The sequence below is a fragment of the Manis pentadactyla genome, chromosome 1 (assembly GCF_030020395.1).
Source record: "Manis pentadactyla isolate mManPen7 chromosome 1, mManPen7.hap1, whole genome shotgun sequence".
NCBI lineage: Eukaryota > Metazoa > Chordata > Mammalia > Pholidota > Manidae > Manis > Manis pentadactyla.
Genome location: NC_080019.1, coordinates 135,718,549 through 135,738,520, shown reverse-complemented (window position 1 = coordinate 135,738,520; position 19,972 = coordinate 135,718,549). Strand labels below are relative to the sequence as shown.

At 35.2% G+C, this 19,972-nt stretch overlaps 1 long non-coding RNA gene across 1 annotated transcript in view; it reads right to left on the bottom strand.

Moving 5' to 3' along the window:
• Positions 1-5,973: 5,973 nt before the first annotated feature.
• The window catches only part of LOC130683607 (uncharacterized), a 56,915-nt gene continuing 42,916 nt past the window's right edge, over positions 5,974-19,972 (bottom strand). Inside the window, exon 3 of the long non-coding RNA XR_008997439.1 lies at positions 5,974-6,355. This is a non-coding gene — a long non-coding RNA (uncharacterized LOC130683607). The remainder of the gene's footprint in view (positions 6,356-19,972) is intronic.

The following is a 19,972-nucleotide window of genomic DNA, read 5'->3' as shown; positions in this document are numbered from 1 at the left end:
AACATTTTGCCTTATGATACACCATTCATGAAATAAATACATTTTAATTCAGCTTGACTGAAGGAGAAGAGTGGTAACATGACGTAGCTTAAATGTATTGCAATCAGAAAGGACACAAGTGTATGTGAACTATTCCAACTTTGCTAAATATAAAATGACATTGGTCTGTAGCCAAGTCAAGAAATCTGAAATGATGAAGTGGCAGAATTCTGAACCACAAGCTGAGCAGCTGTGTGAATTTCCAGAAGTGAAGAGTTTCCTAGATGAACTATTAAAATTTTATCAAAAGCAGGTCACAGGTCAGAGGCAAATGAGGTTACATAACTCTAGAAAATATGTGTCTTTCATGTTTGACTTTTAATGAACCAATTATTTCCACAGTTACAGGAAGTTTCCTATATTCTGATACTAAATACCTTAAAACAAAATGTCAAAAACTGAACTCTTTTTTTTATAAATAACCCTCTAGTATATTCAGTTTTAGTTGCTACTTAACTATGAGCCAAATTATCTTGCCACTTTACAACAAACAAAACTCAGACATGAAAGAATTGCAAAGCTGAGGCTAATAATAAGGAATAACTGTCACCTATAATCTCTATATCAATTTTGCATTCAAACAACTGTCAGTATTTTCATTTCTTTGAATTTATCAAATTAGATTAATGTATACTAATTAAGTGTACTTTTAATCTAATTTTATATTGGTGTACCTTACAAGATTTAATTTAGAGAAAAATTCTGCTGGTAAAATCACTTAAAAAAATCATTGATCTATAAAACCAAAAGCAGAGTCCTTAATAGGAGACATAATAGCATGACCCCACTTATCTCTTCAGCCCCATCTCTTGCTACTCAGTCACGCATAAACCCCTGAAAACCATTTTGTTTCCCAACCATTTGTCATTCAGTCATCTTCTGTCTACAGTATCCTTTTGCTTCTTCACTTCATGTAAGGCTCATCCTTTAAGACTCACTTCATACCACTCCATAAAGTCTTTCCTAGAACACCAAGGCCCAATTAGAAGGATCTTTTTCATATACCAATTACAATAACATGTTTTCAATTTTTATATTTATCTACCTTGCTCACTAAACTCTAGCTCCTGGAAGAGGGACTGTACTAAAGACAGACTGCCTAGCACACATGGTGGACATTCAGAAATATTTAATAAAGAAGGAAGGAAAGTTCAGGATATAAGCTTAATATATAAAAATCCATTTTTTTCCTGCAAACCAACAATAAACAAATGGAATTTGAAATTAAAAACATAGTACCTTACATTAGCACAAATAAAAATTGAATACTTACGTATAAATCTAACAAAATATGTACAAGATTTGTATGAGGAAAACTACAAAATGCTGATGAACAAAATCAAAGAATTAAGTAAGTGGAGAGATATTTTATGTTCGTGAATAGGAATTCTCGTTATTAAAATGTCTGTTCTTCCCAACTTGATTTATGCATTCAACACAATCCCAATCAAAATTCCAGCAAGTTATTGTATGGATATGACAAACTGATTCTAAAATTTATATGGAGAGATGAGAGACCCAGAATAGCCAACACAATATTGAAGGAGAACAAAGTTGCAAGTCTGAAGCTACCCAACTTCAAGATTTACTATAAAGCTACAGAAATCAAGACAATGTAGTATTGATGAAAGAATACACAATAGATCAATGGAACAGAATAGAAAGGCCAGAAATGAATCCCAGTAAATATAGCCAACTGCTTGTTGACAGAACAAAGGAAATACGATGGAGCAAAGATCATTTCTTCAACAAATGGTGCTAGAATATCCACATGCAAAAAAATTAATCTAGACACAGACCTTACACCCTTTACAAAAATTAACTCAAAATGGATAACAGAACCAAATGTAAAACACAAAACTGTGAAACTTCTGGAATGTAGCAGGAGAAAAACGAAATTACCTTGAATGGAGTGATGATTCTTTACATATAACTCCAAAGACATCATCTTGAAAGAAATCGTTGATTAGCTGGGCTTCATTATGATTAAAAACTTCTGCTTTTCTGTGAAAGACAATATCAAGAGAATTGGCAGACAAGTTACAGAGTGAGAGAAGATATTTGCAGAAGGCATATCTGATAAAGGACTGTTCTCCAAAGTATATTAAGAAATTTTAAAACTCAGCAACAAGGAAACAACCTGATAAAAAAAAAAATGGGTCAAACACTCTAATATGTCATCATATGTCACCAGGGAAATGCAAACTAAAACAATAAGATACCACCATACACCTATTAGAATAGCTAAAATCCAGAACACTGGCAAATGCTGGTGAGGATGTAGAGAAATGGGAGTTCTCATTCATTGTTGGTGGGAATGCAAAACGGTACAGCCACTTTGGAAGACAGTTTGGCAGTTTCTTACAAAACTAAACATACTTGCACCATACAATCTAGCAATCACACTCTTTGGTATTTATCCAAAGGAGTTGCAAACATGTCCACACAAAAATCTGCCCACATTAAAATGTTCATAGCAGCTTTTTCATAACTTTATTCAAACTTAGACCCAACCAAGCTATCCTTCAGTAGGTGAATGGATAAACAGTGGTACATCCAGACACTGGATGTTTATTCAGTGTTAAAAAGAAATGAGCTATCAAGCCAGAAAAGACCAAAGAAAACTTTTATATATATTACTAACTGAAAGAAGCTAATTTGAAAGGCTACATACTGTATGATTCAAACTATACGACATTGTTGAAAAGGCAAAAATAGAAACAATAAAAAGATCAGTGGTTGCCAAGGGGTGGAGCAGGGAAGAGATGAATAGAGCACAGTGGATTTTTAGGGCAGGGAAAGAACTCTCTATGATATCATAATGATGGATACATGTCATTATACGTTTGTCCATACCTATAGAATATACAACACCATAAGTGAACCTTAAGGTAAACTGTGGACTTTGAGTGATTATGATGTATCAATGGAGGTTCATTGTTGGTTAAAAAAAAAAGTAACATTTTAGTGAATGATGTTGATAATGGGGGGAAGCTATGTGTGTGGGGGGGCAGGGGTATATAAGAAATCTCTGTACCTTTAAGTTTTGTTGTAAAACTAAAACTGCTCTACAAAAAAAGTCTTTAAAAAAAAAAGAAGGAAGGGCAAGAGGAAATGAGGGTAGGAAGACAAAGAGCATATTAGGGGCTCATAAATGAGGCAAGTGTCTCTGTTACGGCATGATTTGAAGGAAATATTGGTAAAGCTTTTTGCTCAAAATTACCTCTAATTTGTGCTTTCAGTTAACTTAAAATTCCTACCATTAAAGATTAATTTTTCAGGTTAAGAATCAGGAAAAAGTAACCATTTAACTTGAAATATTCCTCTGCATCTAAAATATGATAGCATGTTCCCACAGTTTCAGACTAGATTAACTGAGGAGAGAGAGGGCCCAGGAAGAAAGGGCAGAGAGTAGACAATAAGACCCATTCTGTGCCAGTTTTCCAGGGTGGGAAAGAGAGAGAGAATGAAATGGTTCAAACTTATCCATGGCAATTCAGTGCCCAGTTATGACATGCTCAAACACTGTCTTTTTGTGGTTTTTCAGCAATTCTGTGAAATGAGAGGTAGTACACATTTCTTCTTTTGGAGAAACTAAAATAAACTTAATTTCAAGCTCTTGAAAGATTAAATAGACACAAAGCTGGCAACGGTGGGCAAATTTCTCATTAATCTTCTCGATTCCAGCCCAATGCCCTGTGTAAGGGAGAGAAACTAGGTTGCCACCCCAATGATAATGTGTTGATTCTGTTTGTTTATCTAAGGCTACACCAGATTGCGAGACCGTAATTACAGCGAAAATCCACGACCGACACAGCTGAGAGAAAGTTTCCCTGAACTGAAAGCCAGGGCAGGTTTCGCTCAAGGTTAAGCCAGGCAGCCTCCTGCTCTCTGAAAGTGATAGGGGACCGTTTCGTGTCAAATTTGATACTTTACCTGAGCAGCGGGATTTCCTACAGCTTGGGTTTCAGATGGTTTACTTTGATTTCTTGGGGTGATAAGTTTGCTCATCTTTAAATGGCATTTTTAGTGGCCACTTTACAGTGTAACCTTTGGTACGTACTTTTGTGTCTGGGTGGAAGACACTGCCTTTCTGTTACACAACTTTACTCTGACTTGTTTTACGGAATTTTTACCCTACAGTTCTTTCCTTGTCTTTCATGTTTTGTGGAAAGTAATGAAGTTTGTCATTAATGGTCAACCCTGAATTTTGTGCTTACTTCCTGGAGACTTAGAAATGGAAATCAGTCAATTTACTGGGTTACTGGTGGTTATCTACAGTGGATTAGAAAATGTCTTCCAGAATCTTTTATACAGTTTCTGCTTTCTTTTATGTCTGGTCCTTTCTCTAGTCACACTTCTATACTCTTTAAATCATAAAACAAACTGCAATCCAAATTTGGCTAAAATTTCAAGTAGATCAAGGCAACGTAAGTAAAATGATAGCATAATTGGGGGTAAAGGAAGAAAAATTTCAACAGTTCCATTTCATTTTTCCCTCAAATCATTCCAGACTCCTTAAATGGAGCCCACACTTTGTGGGCTTTCGAATGAATGGGGGCCAAGTGGCAGCCTCACCTTTGAAGCATGCTATTATCATTTTGTTTTTCATTCCTTCTCCTTAATTAGGGGCTTTAAAGGCAGATTGCCCACAATTTCTGACAAACAGCATTAGCTTTATCAGAATGAAATGCCTGATCCTAGAACCCTTGACTGTTTTTGTTGAGGGACTACATTGAATCTGTGACATTTTCTACATTTGTAGAATGCAGGACGAAGACCTAGACTGAGGATTAGTTGCAAAGGTTATGCAATCCAGATTCTTGAGGGCCTCATTTCTAGAACGGATTTTATTATACCTTGAATAGAAGGTAGGGTAATATACTAAATCAGTTTTCACTTAGTTTCAGTTTGAGACCCATAATAAGGAACACATTTTACCTGTTCCAAACACACCTACACGCACATGAACACACACACACACACACACAAAAAAGAAAAACACAAAAACTTCCTAAAGCAATTATTTATCACTGGTACTTGCAAATCCTGCTGTCTTTCATTCTATTTCATTTCATCTTTTAAATGCAAATTTCCACCCACGGAATTGATTTCACACACTTTAGAGCTGCAAACCATTGTTTGAAAAACACTCAACAGGATGCCCTTTTATTTTTTTCTAACCCTGTAATTTAGCATAGAGTGATTCTGAATTGAGGACAAACCTGATGACTTTGACGTATAGAATAATGGGATCAGATCAGCTCTGGGTTTGTTGTGTTTTTAAATCTCTCTGTGTGTTCATTCTCTTTACCTCAGAGAGGACTCCATTATCTTTGCTCAAAGAGCAGACACTACTCTAGCTGTTTCTCTCGTTTACCTTTGATCCCTGCAGCTAAACTGGGCCCTCCCCACAAGCCCTCCCTTCTAGACTGGTTGAGGCTGTTCGGACGCTGGGGATTTGCTGGGCTGGGAGCCTGCTGAGTGTTCACTGCACAGTTGGCTATTCCCCACCTCCAACCTGCTTCATTCCCCCGCTGAGCTTTCATTCCCTATCTGCCAGGTTAATGGGATTATTTGTTCTCTTATTTCATACAGGGTTTATCAGTTTGCTCCTGGGACAATTTTTAGTTTGTTGCTGAGTTCACAAAGGTGGGTGGAGTTTCTTCGTCCACCAGGATGAAGGGAATATCTGGGAAGAATATAGCTACTCTCAAATGAAATATTTCTGGAGGCGAATTTAAACCTAAGATTATGTAAAAGACAACACCATGTGTCTTAAGCTACAAGCAACATTTTTTTAAATGTTTATGTCATCATCAAATAAATTTATGCCATATTAGGTTCAAATTTTAATTTTGGTCAAAAAGATCAATTATTAGACTGATTATATTATTTATTTTACCAATAATATTCAACAACATTTACTGAGCACAAAGCAAGAGATGTACACTACATTTCCTAATTTCAAGGCATCTAGACATCTAGTTCAGAAGGGAGATAAGAAATGCATGCAAATAATTCTTATAAAAGAAGATTTTAATACATGACTTGGACACAGTACCGTACAAACCCCAATCATAGTTATCTCTCCATTTTTAGAACTCAAGAGTAAAAAGAGAAATCATTTGTGCCAGTTCTGTCTTTTCAAGGTATAAGACTGTCAAATTTCTCCATTCCCCACTTCAATTGAATGAATACTGAAGTCTTACCTACTTTGGGCCATGTGCTGTTAGGTAAGGAAATGGCCTCCTTACTGATCTTTCTTTGGTTTCCTCATGTTCTTCTCAGATGAGCTGGTTGCCCAAGAACTGGTCTGATAAGGAAAAAGAGCCCTGCATTAGGATGGACACTGAGAAATGCAAGAGGCAGGTAAGTCGGGCCAGTAGGGTTCATGCCTCTCCTTTCCTCTGAGTGTCTGAAGCAATGTTATCCAATAGAAATACACAGTGAACCATACATGTAATTGTACATTTTATAGTAACTATATTGAATAAAGACAAGAGAAACAGATAAAACTTATTTTAATATATTTTATTTAACCTAATATATCCAAAACATTATCATTATAATCAATGTAAAAATATTAACAAGATAATTTACCTCTATTTTCTTGGACTATTGTCTTCAAACTCTGACATGAATTTTCCACTTTTACACCAAATCTCAGGGGCTTCTTTAATTAACTATTTTTTAATTGAAGATGATATATATTAGTTTCAAGTATACCACATAATGATTTGACATTATGAAATGCTCACCACAATAAGTGTAGTTTCCATCTGTCACCATACAAAGTTATTATGATATTATTGGATATATTCCCTATGTTGCACTTTATATCCCCACTGTATTTATAACTGGAAGCTTATTGAGCCCCTTCACATATTTTGCCCATTCCCTGTCCTTCTCTGGCTATCACCAGTTTGTTCTCTATATTTGTAAGTCTGCTTCTGTTCTGTTTTGTTTGCTTGTTTGTTTTGTTTTTAGATCCCATGTTAAGTGCAATCATATAGTATTTCTTTGTCTGACTTATTTCACTTAGCATAATGCCCTCTACATCCATCCATGTTGTTCCAAATGGCAAGATTTTACTTTTTTCATGGCATGTATTTTCCACTTACACATATCTCAGTTTTGACTAGCCATATTTCATGATTTCAGTAACCTAGTAGCTACTATACTGGACAATACAGATATAGAGAAAGAAACAGAATTGGGGAATAGCCTACTTACTGAGTTTCTGTAAATTTGAGGAAATGACTCCTATTTCAGAGGGGGAAGAGTCTGAATATTATTTTTCTGTGCATATTAATGGAGAAATGAGAGTTGGCAACCCAGGATTGACTCTCTTCTCTTCTTCCAGCCTCTCAGATTTGGAGAGAGGGATGGACTGGGATGGAGTCCCCCATACTTCTCCAGTGCCCCAGGAACAGCATCCGTTCCCAAAGAAACAAGACGGCCCTCACAGTCCTCATGCTAATATCATGCCTTGCAATTGATAAGTGCTTTACAATATCTTATTTAATCATTTAAACCATACTGCAAGGTAGTCAGCAGAAGTATTATTACCCTCATTTTACAAAAGAATGAATTGGAGCTCAGGGAGATTAAATGATTTGCTCAAAGTAGCATAGTTAGTATCCAAGAGTTTTGAAACTTCATCTAGTATGTCTCCCACTAAAATCAGAGCTGTCTGGTGAAAAGAAGTAAAGAAAATATTAACAGATGTATGGATTTTTTCCTTCTTTGGCAACACCCCAAGTTTCCGACCCACCAAAAAAACAAAACTGGTCATCACTTTATAAAAAAGTAAAATACAAATAACCTCTTGGCCTTTCAACTGGGTTTTTTAATTTTTTTAAGGTTGGATATTGCTGTCCAGTTTAGCTATTTAGAACATCTCACTATTGAGAGCAAGTTAATATATTACAAAAGCAAAGTTTTTGCACTGGCCCTGAAATGTACTGCAATCATTTTTGTCTGGGAATACAAGCAAAAGTGAATCAGCAGCGTGTTTGTTATACGAGATGTTGGCTGAGACCCAGGCCTTTAGGATGTTGGCTTACCTACCAACAATACCTCCCTTTCAGCCAATGCCAGCTGTTTTATGAGAAGATCATAGTTCTTTGTAAATGAACTGCTCTAGTCAGCAGGATTTAACTTTACATTTTCATGTAGAGAATTACAGTACTCTGTCAACTTTCAATGCATGCTGCTGACACTGTGAAAAAGACTGGGACAGACTTTAAGACAGAGAGCTCACTCCTTGAGAATCAGAAGTCATTTTGTATTTTTTTTAAGTCCCTAGAATAAAGGACATTCAATTCGTTTATCACTCTGAATTTTAGAAATATATTGGGCTCAAGAGCCATATTCACATTCATCTGTTTTAGCCACTAATATTTTTTTCTGCTTTACCCAACTGTGATCCTACTTTTATCCCTTTCATTCTACTCTGGAGCTATTTTGCTTCCTGGTTAGTCCACCAGCTTGTACCCATTCAAAATACATGTGTTTTTTTCCACTTTTTATTTTGTATCTGTTTTCTTAGTTCTTGGCTACTCCTCTCAGTTAACCTTTGACAAATCATAATGAAATAAGTTTAAGTAGTTTTAGAGCACAAGAGTCATTATGGAAACTGGGATGGTCTGGGAGCATCTTAAAAATCATTTGGATCACCATCAGAATGTGGGCAGAACAGTAAAATCCAGCGGGGGGATATGTTCAGCTCATCTCACTCACAGTTAATCCTTTGGAGTTTCCTTACAGCTGCCACAGTGATGGCAAGAACAGTGACTCGCTGACTGAAGTGCTGAGTAATGAGTTCTTTGCCCTATTTATATGCAACATACAGCAACTTCCTTAACAGTAGGCAAATTCTGGAAACATAAAAAGAGCACACTACATCCCACTAAACCATTCCCATTGTCTAGTTTATTATTCAGCTCTGTCCCTTCCTTCCTCTATAGGAAATGGAGAGCACATTAGTGATAAGTAATATAACACTAGCAGAAAAATATTAAAATATCCAGACACTTTTGTAGTAATCAGCATTTTTTCCAGTGGAGGTAAAAAGCATAAATAAAGGAATTTATCATCCTCCATTCCTGCCTCCCCAGTAACACCCTCTCTAGAAAGCCTATCTGACCTAATAACTAGTCAACATGGCAAATTATTATTCTGCTGAGCCAACTCAAGTAGTTTATTAGTTATCTTTCTTTAGACTTTTAAAAAAATAAAATTTTAGCCCAATAATTTACTACCAAATCAGGGAAGTACATGAAGTTCATTAGCAATGGAGGCTTAATGTTAGTAAAAACAGTCTGATTCAAAGGAACATGCACCTTTACCCTACCAGAATCTGCACAAGTACACAGGTGAGATAACAAACATTCATGGCAGGTTACATTAGTTCACAGTGTAAATTCCACTGCACCCTGAAAGTACCTCAGAGGACCCAGGTGCTGCTAGGATCCTTCACAGGTAAGATTCTGTAATCCTCTCTGTGTCCTACCATTTAAGATTTGAGTGATTTCTCTTTCAAGGCTACCCCATAATTTCTTAGCTGGTTAAAAAATATGAACATTCAAAACATCAAATTACTTGACTGGGAAATTGGCCTCTTTGACCCAAGGACTCTACCTTTCTCAATCCCCATATTGCCAACAGCATTGATTCTGTCTTTTCAACAGGCACGCCAAAAGTTATCTTAAATGGTATCTTACTTGGATTTAAAGGCAAGAGTATCTGCAAACATTGGTTTGGTTTGTAAAATACATAGAAAAATAGCAAGAAAAATGGTCCGATTGTCCATGTAGTCTGTGTACTGGTGTGGTTCGGGTCTTCTGTCCAAAAGGGTATACACACACATTCCTAGGAGGTCTCACCTAATGCTTCATTTATTGTTCTACTAGCTCACACACACACGCACATGCACCAAGAAAGTTCTTGATTCAGTAGACTTGCCTAGGGTGACTATGTTGGAACAGTGGCCAAAATGTAAACGCCACTGGGCTGTTGAGAAGACACTGACCCAAACTCCTTCCAGGTCTTCCCTGCCAAAAAGTACAAGGAAAGATGTAGTTCCCTGAGGAAAGAGATAAACTGTTGCTTCACTTTAAATGAGTAAGGTTTAAAGTTATAACTAGAGTGAAATAATACAAAATACTTTTTCAGGGAATAGTAAAATACTGAAAGATCTGATGGGGCTATAAATCTTCCTTTCTTTGTCATTATACAAGATAATCATGTTTGTTTATAAAAATAGGAAACATAGAGAAGCATAGATATCAATGAGATTCCCTACAATTCTACCTCCTAAACATGTAAACATGTAGACTATGTTAGTGTGTTTGTAGGCACATATATACATATAGATTCTGATAGAAACATACAGAAAAATCTTTCTTAGCCGAATAATATCATCAATTGTATTTTGTTGTATAAATTGCCTTTTCTACCTAACAACAGATCATAAAAAAATCTCACCATGTAGTAAATAAATATATACCACATCATTGTTAACAGATGCATAGTATTCTTTAACGTGGTTATACCATAAGTAATTTAACAAATACACCTATGCTTGATTGAGGTATTTCCAACTTTCATAATTACAAATAATTCTATAATAAACTTCCTTGTATATACATTTCAGTGTATGTATTCTGGTTAAATTTTAGGGTAACTTCTCAGAAGGTAAGGTAATGTATTATTAGGTCATATGTATGTATGTATGTAATTATTTATTTATTTTAGTTTTTAAAATAAATAGAATTCTAAATTACCCTGTAGAAGAATAGTGTCAATTCATACCCCACCATCAATGTATATTTCTTTTTCTTACAATTTTGCCAACATTTAGAGATCATTTTCAGGTAGATAAAAACTAGGTAAGTGTTTTCACTCTGATAGGCGATAACTTAAATCTCTTACTCTTAATGTGCTTTGCTTTGATTATTAATAAAACTGTATGCCTTCTTTATGCTTATTGGCCACTTCTACCTTTTATTTTTTGAATTACATTTGCCCTTTTATTTTTTGTGTCTTCCTAACTGAACTCTTATTATGTAGGTTATTAGACCTTTGTCAAAAATACTGCACACATTTTTCCAAGATAACCCCAGTCTCTTAATTTGAGGGAGCTATGGTGGTGGTGGTGGGAGGGAGGACACAGTGTCCACATGGCTGCCTTTGTGTCTGACCCATGCCTCAGATGACTGGGATATGTGAACTCAGTATCTTTGATGCTCTTTAAAAAATCTTTTCATGCAAAAACAATAGGAAACACATAAAAATAACTGGAGTTTTCATAAGGACAATGGAGAACAGGTTTTGCAAAACACACCCTACAGAAAAATCCTTAGTGGACGTGTCTGCTCTTATTACCTGCTATATCTGGGGCTGAAATAGGGAGTGGCTTACAAACCAGTTTTCCTCAACTTGCTTCCTCATACTTGTTTTGATGTTCAGCTAAATAAAGGCCCTCCAGTTACCAAAAATTGCCCTCCTTAGAGGACAGTTAAAACAAGCACTTTCGTAAATTTTGAACATCCTCTTTGGTATATCATACCCAACTCCGGCTACTTTTCAGAGTATTTCTTCTGATCTTTTTCTGTTAAATCTCTCAGCAGTGTTACCTTTTCTTTTCCTAGTTTCCACCCATTTCTTGTAAATTTTATTTCTAGGTGTCTTTTCTTCTTTGCTACTACTGCAGTTGGTAACTTTGCTCCACTATATTATTTAGCCTACTTTTCTTTATGTAGGAAAACTATTGACTTGACTTGGATACAGTTTATACTTGTGGGTAAAATCAATCCCCTTAATGATTTATCTGTTTCTTATCATTTTTTTACTTCTCTGTTTTTCTTACTATATTATCATCAACTGCAAATAGTGATAATTATTTATGTAAAAGTACTAGTAGTGATGATGGGGTTGTCTTTCATTACAAAAACTTTAAAAACTTCCATTAAAAATGATGTTGGCTTTGGTATATTGTGCACACACACATAAAACTTTAATGTCAAAGATTTTACATCTTTTCCTATTACACTGATGGTTTGGGTTTCTTATTGGTATATTTGTTTTCTTTTGCTTCTTTTTTTTAAGTAGGAAAGAATATTGGACTTGTCAAGATGTTTTAGATGTAAGTCAGAATTTATCAAAGACCTTTTAGACTACAGTCATCAATTCACACTAAATTTTGAATTATCACCTTCTTTAAAGACTTAACAATGCTTAGACATATGTATAGATTATTAATTCTGCTGCACTGATCTATAAGTCATTTCCAATACTAGTGTCATACAAGTTTATTGATTAAGCATTTTGACACATAACAGCTAGTGATACAAGTCTTTTGTTTCTCTAATTTTTAAGATATTCTTGTCTAATGTGGCTCAACGTCCTAATCATTATTTATATTACTTCCACATAGATAGTGAAAATTAATAAAACAGAAATAATACAAAATAATTTGGGGTACTTTGATTTAAAAATTAACAGTAAATCAAATACCACAAATTCCAGGGAAGGCAGAAATCAGTATGAACTTAATGAGTGATGAAAAGTTTCACAGATTAATTTTTTCAGGCAAAGAAAAAGATAGGAGAAGAGAGAGAGAAACTACAGAGTGATACAGAAGGCAGACATCCTGATTAAGAATTATTCAGTTTAGACTGAAACATATATATGTAGGAAAGCACCTTTGTTCTTCTTAGAAAGATGATGTCTGTGCAAAAAAACCACAAATGAACAATTTATTATTTAGCCAAATAGAGCCAAATAGTTACTAGAACAAGAATTAAGGAATTTAATTTAAAGTAAAGAGATAAATTATAGTACAATACTAGTACTGAGTCAAAGAAGAATGAGTAAGAATTTTTAAAAATCTTACAAATAAATGAAAGTTCACCAAACCAGAAATTTTCTATAAGCATGTTTTGATTATTTTTTTCCAAAGAGTTTATTGTTTTAATTACATATAATAGTATAAATTTTTTAAACATCTAACTAATGTTAAAACATCTAATTAATATCTAACTAATGAGACATTGAACAATTCCATTAAGCTCTAGGAAGGTGAGGAGAAATAATTCTATGATTAAAGTTCACATAAGGCCTTCAAAGTATGCTCCCCATAACCTCTTTAACCTTATCATACCAAACTGCTTACGTAACATTCAACTTCTTGCCTTTCTCAGAGGACATTACATGTTCCCTATCACCCTGCCCTCCATGTCCACCACATTTTCCTGTAGATACTTGTACTCAGAGGTCAGACACAGTACTGTAGGGAAGTCTTCCTGTACCCAGTGCAGGATAATTAGACCTTCTCTTGACTCCCACTGCATCATACATACCTTTCTGAATCCCTGGCTTTCTTTACTGTACCCCTCAGTAGAGACACTATGGAAGACATCTTAATTATACATTACTAATTAGCATTTGAGGGGTATTAATTTAAATTACAGAAATAATGATTAACCCTTTTTAGAAAATCTTGAGAGATTTGGGACACAAACTCTTCTCTCTACTGTACTTATCTTTCTCAACCCTGTAGTTTAAAATATCACATGACACATAACTCATACAAATCAAAAAAATCCTCCTCATTCACTATTTATAAAGATCATGTAGAAATCCAAGAAAGTAAATCTAAGGATAAGGGAATCGTAACATTGGGAAGACCCATGAAGACTGTTCACCCAGCGGCCTCTAACCTATTGGAGTCTTTAATAAAATGCCAGTGCCCAGGTTTTACTGGTATTTTAGGTGGTGGACATGGAGGGCAGGGTGATAGGGAACATGTAATGTCCTAGGGGAACCTGATTTAGCTTGACTTGTATGGCCAAGTGGTAGTATTTTTTAATGTTGTCCAGATACTTCTAATATGAACTCAGGGTTGAGAACAACTGATATAAACCTGCTCCTTCCTTTTGCTGATGACGCATACATGACAGGTAAAGTTATAGGGGACACACTGAAAATATAAATTTCCTCAACATAAAATCTTGTTCTTTTTCTGTCAAATCATACTTAAGAAGAAGTTATTTCTGTAAATGAGAGGTGATAAATCCTCTATAGTCCAATCAAACTGTGTGAATCATTACAGAAGGAATGCTCAGAAAATCAACAGATTTGGAAGAACCTGCTTACTTAAGGTGAACACTATGGGTGAGATTAGCTGGACTGCGAGTAAAACAATCTCAAGCTACGTGTGGTGGCACTTAAAAGCAGGTGCAGTGAGAAGCAATGTGAAACAAATAAATAAAAATAATTCCGATTGCCAAGCAAAGCAGGATCTGTGCAAGAAACAATTTTGGCTGAACAAACAAAAATATCTAAAACTAGATTATACAAACATGAGAATTCTTTCTAAATCAGACAAAGCTGTACTTTATAGCAAATCTATGTACTTCTGATTTCCCATATGTATAAATCTTGTGCAGGTAATATGTATATATTTACAACTTTCTGCAAGCCTTATCCCTGAGAAAGAGAAATAAAAAAGCACTACCATGTTCATAGGAACTGAGAATAGAGAATGGAAATTACATCAGTGCAACTTTTTTGAGTCAAATTTTTCTCAGACTTATCTTGCAAATTTAGAATATTTAAAAAGTTAAATTGGGAATGACAACAAGGAAGGTCAACATAGGAGGCCAAGTAGGAGTTATTGGCAGAGAAGCAAGGGACAAAGGAAGAGTTTGTTGTTTTATTTTCCAACAGCTCCCATCTCTTCATCCTCCCTTCAAGTCAACTGTATTTTCCAGTTCCAAGACTCAAAGAAATACTCTTATCCAGGAAGAAAACTGCTTGTCTTATTATTTTACTTTTATTCTCATATAGTAATCATTTTATACTATTTCTCAACCTTTTTAACCCAAAAATTAATCTTTCAATTTATAGCCAACCTAAATCAGTTTGTGATCCTGTTGATATAGCAAATAGTATAACTTTTTGACTCACAGAAACTTTCAGAATGGTTTATCTTAGCTTCCAAGATTTTATATACACGCATATACATAAGTTTCCATTTTTCATCTCAAGTTGAATTTGGTGTATAAGGAGACACGGTAAAAGGCCCAAATCAGTAAAACTTAAGAAACCCTTAAAATATGTGGCTATAGTCTGGGGAGGACAACAAGGGCAGAAATGCCATTGGATTCTTTTTATATGCTCAAATTATTGTTAACATTGATATTAGGTATTACAAATAGAAAAAAATTATGTAAATTAAGGACTGTTACTAGTAAACAGGTTATATACATCACAGATAAGTTGTAACCATCATTTTCACTATATTAAAGTAACTTCTAGTAATCACAAAAGCTAATTGGTCAATGTGTAGGTTGCAAATACACTTTCTGTATCTATCTACTCTGACTGGCTCCTTCATGAGACAAATACCAGTGATCTGTAAAGGAAGAGGGAGTAAATCTTCAACTAACTTCAATCATTTCCTTTTAGATGCTTTGGTAGATATTGTAGCAATCTGGATGAAAGACTTCCAATAATTTGAGACTTAGAAATTATCTGCAAATATTATTCACCTGATTTTCTCATAATGGATAACTGTGAGTTGGCTGAAATAGTAAAATGACTGTATTTTATGCTATTGAACCATATATTTTACAAATTCAGATCTCAGAACTGCAATCCATTATAGATCCAACTTAAATGCCAGCCACATTGAAATACACCCACCTGACTGTGACTTCCTATAATCTTTTATTTTTATTAAGGTATCATTGATATACAATCTTATGAAGGTTTTACATGAGCAACATTGCAGTTACTACATTTACCCATATTACCAAGTCCCACACCATACCCCATTGCAGTCACAGTCCATCAACTTAATAAGATGCTATAGAGTCACCCTTTGTATTCTCTATGCAATACTGCCTTCCCCATGACCCCCTTATATTATGTGTACTAATCTTAATGCCCCTTCATTCCCTTCTCCCACCATCCCCACCAAACCTCCCCACCCCCTTCCCTTTGGGAACCTCTAGTCTATTCTTGGAGTCTGGAAGTCTATTGCTGATTTCCTCCTTCAGTTTTGCTTTGTTGTTATAGTCCACAAATGAGTGAAATCATTTGATACTTGTTTTTCTCCACCTGGCTTATTTCACTGAGCATAATAACCTCCAGCTCCATCCATGTTGTTGCAAATGGTAGGATTTCTTTTCTTCTTATAGCTGAATAATATTCCACTGTATATATGTACCACTTCTTTATCCATTCATCTACTGATGGACACTTAGGTTGCTTCCATATCTTGGCTATTGTAAAAAGTGCTGTGATAAACATAGGGGTACACATGTCTTTTTAGATCTGGGATCTTGTTTCATCAGGTAAATTCCTAGGAGTGGAATTCATGGGTCAAATGGTATTTATACTTTTAGTTGTTTGAGGAACCTCCATATTGCTTTCCACATAGTTGAACTAACTTATATTCCCACCAACACTGTAGGAGGGTTCCCCTTTCTCCACATCCTCGCCAGTATTTGTTGTTCTTTGTCTTGCTGATGTTGGCCACCCTAACAGGTGTGAGGTGACATCTCATTGTGGTTTTAATTTGCATTTCCCTGATAATTAGTGATGTGGAGCATCTTTTCATGTGCCTGTTGGACATCTGAATTTCTTCTTTGGAGAAGTGTCTGTTCAGATCCTTCACCCATTTTTAATCGGGTTATTTGCTTTTTGGGTGTTCAGGTGTGTAAGTTCTTTGTATATTTTCAATGTTAACCCCTTATCAGATAGGTTGTTTACAAATATATTCTCCCATACTGTAGGATGCCTTTTTGTTCTACTGATGGTGTACTTTGCTGTACAGAAGCTTTTGGCTTGATGTAGTCCCATTTGTTCCATTTGCCTGAGGAGATACGTTCGGGAAAAAGTTGCTCATGTTTATATTCAAGAAATTTTTGCCTATATTTTCTTCTAAGAGGTTTATGGTTTCATGACTTATGTTCAGGTCTTTGTTCCATTTCAAGTTTACTTTTGTGTATGGAGTTGGACAATAATCCAGTTTCATTCACTTACATGTAGTTGTCCAGTTTTGCCAACACCAGCTGTTGAAGAGACTGTCATTTCCCCATTGTATATCCATGGCTCTTTTATCATATATGTGTGAGTTTATATCTGGGACCTCTATTCTGTTCCATTGATCTATGGGTCTGTTCTTGTGCCAATACAAAATTGTCTTGATTACTGTGGCTTTGTAGAAGAGCTGCAAGTTGGGAAGCATAATCCTCCCAGCTTTAGTCTTCCTTCTCAGGATTTCTTTGGCTATTCAGGGTCTTTTGTGGTTCCATATGAATTTTAGAACTATTCGCTCTAGTTCGCTGAAGAATGCTCTTGGTATTTTGATAGGGATTGCATTGAATCTGTAGATTACTCTAGGCAGGATGTGTATTTGACAGTATTAATTCTTCCTATCAATGAACATGGGATGTATTTCCATTTATTGGTGTCTTCTTTCATTTCTCTCATGAGTGTCTTGTGGTTTTCAGGGTATAGGTCTTTCACCTCCTTGGTTAGATTTATTCCTAGGTGTTTTATTCTTTTTGATGCAATTGTAAATGGAATTGTTTTCTTGATTTCTCATACTGCTAGTTCATTGTTAATATATAGGGTTGCAACAGATTTCTGTGTATTGATTTTGTATCCTGCAACTTTGCTGAATTCAATTATTGGTTCCAGTAGTTTTGGGGTGGATTCTTTAGAATTTTTTTATACACAATATCATGTAATCTACAGTGATGGTTTATCTTCTTCCTTACCAATCTGGATGCTTTTTATTTCTTTGTGTTGTCTGCCTGCCATGGCCAGGACCTCCAATACTATGTTGAATAAGAATGGGGGAGTGGGCATCCTTGTCTTGTTCCCGATCTTAGAGGAAAAGCTTTCAGCTTCTCGCTGTTAAGCATGATTGGCAGTCTGTTTGTCATATATTGCCTTTGGTATATTGAGGTACTTGCCCTCTATACCCATTTTGTTGAGAGATTTATCATGAATGGATGTTAAATTTTGTCAAATGCTTTTTCAGATCTATAGAGATGATCGTGTGATTTTTGTCCTTCTTTTTGTTGATGTGCTGGATGATGATGGATTTTTGAATGTTGTACCATCCTTGCATCCCTGGAATAAATCCTACTTGATCATGATGGATGATCTTTTTGATGTATTTTTGAATTCAGTTTACTAATATTTTGTTGAGGATTTTTGCATCTTTGTGTGATTGTGGTATTCGACTGATGCTGGAATGAGTCTGGAAGTATTCTCTCCTCTTCTACTTTTTGGAAAACTTTAAGGAGGATAGGTATTAGGTCTTCACTAAATGTCTGATAAAACTCAGTGGTGAAGCCATCTGGTCCCAGACTTTTGTTCTTAGATAGTTTTTTGTTTACCAATTCAATTTCATTGCTGGTTATTGGTCTGTTCAGATTTTCTGTTTCTTCCTAGGTTAGTCTTGGAAGGTTGTATTTTTCTAGAAATTTGTCCATCTCTTCTAGGTTATCCAAATTCATTAGCATATAGTTTTTCATAGTATTCCCCAATAATCCTTTGTATTTCTTTGGTGTCTGTAGTGAGGTTTTCTTTCTCATTTCTGATTCTGTTTATGTGTATAGACCATCTTTTTTTCATGATAAGTCTGGCTAGGGGTTTATCTATTTTGTTTATTTTCTTAAAGAACCAGCTCTTGGTTTCATTGATTCTTTCTATTGTTTTATTCTTCTCAGTTTCATTTATTTCTGCTTAGATCTTTATTATGTCCATCCTTCTACTGACTTTGGGCCTCATTTTTTCTTTTTCTAGTTTCATTAACTGTGAGTTGAGACTGTTCATATGGGATTGTTCTTTTTTCCTGAGGTAAGCCTATATTGCAATACAATTCCCTCTTAGCACAGCCTTCGCTGTGTCCCACAGATGTCGCAGTGTTGAGTTATTGTTGTTATTTGTCTCCATATATTACTTGATCTCTGTTTTTATTTGGTCATTGATCCATTGATTATTTAGGAGCATGTGTTAAGCCCCCATGTGTTTGTGGGCTTTTCTGTTTTCTTTGCACAATTTATTTCTTGTTTCATACCTTTGTGTTCTGAGAAGCTGGTTGGTACAATTTCAAACCTTCTGAATTTACTGAGGCTCTTTTTTTGGCCTAGTGTATGATCTATCCTTGAAAATATTCCATGTGCAGTTGATAAGAATGTGTATCTTGCTGCTTTTGGATGTAGAGTTCTATAGATGTCTGTTAGGTCCATCTACTCTAATATGTTGTTCAGTGCCTCTATCTCGTTACTTATTTTCTGAATTGTTGATCTGTCCTTTGGAGTGAATGATGTGTTAAAGTCTCCCAAAATGAATGAATTGCATTCTATTTCCCCCTTTAATTCTGTTAGTATTTGTTTCACATATTTGGGTGTTCCTGTGTTGGGTGCATAGGTATTTATAATGGTATTATCTACTTGTTGGACTGACCCTTTTATCATTATGAAATGTTCTTCTTTTTCTCTTGTTATTTTCTTTGTTTTTAAATCTATTTTGTCTGATATGAGTTTTGCTACTCCTTTTTTCTCCCTTTTATTTGCATGAAATATCTTTTTACATGCCTTCATTTTCAGTCTGTGTATATCCTTGGATTTGAAGTGAGTCTCTTGATGGTCTTGGTTTTTTATCCATTCTGTAACTCTTTGTCTTTGATTGGTGCATTCAGACCATTCACATTTAGGGTGATTATTGATAGATATGCACTTACTGCTTTTGCAGGCTTTAGATTCATGGTTACCAAAAGTTCAAGGGCAGCTTCTTTACTATCTAACAATCTAACTTAACTCAGTATGCTATTTCAAACACAATCTAAATGCTCTTTTTGTTTTTTCCTCCCTTTTTTTTTCTTCCTGCTCCATTCTTTATA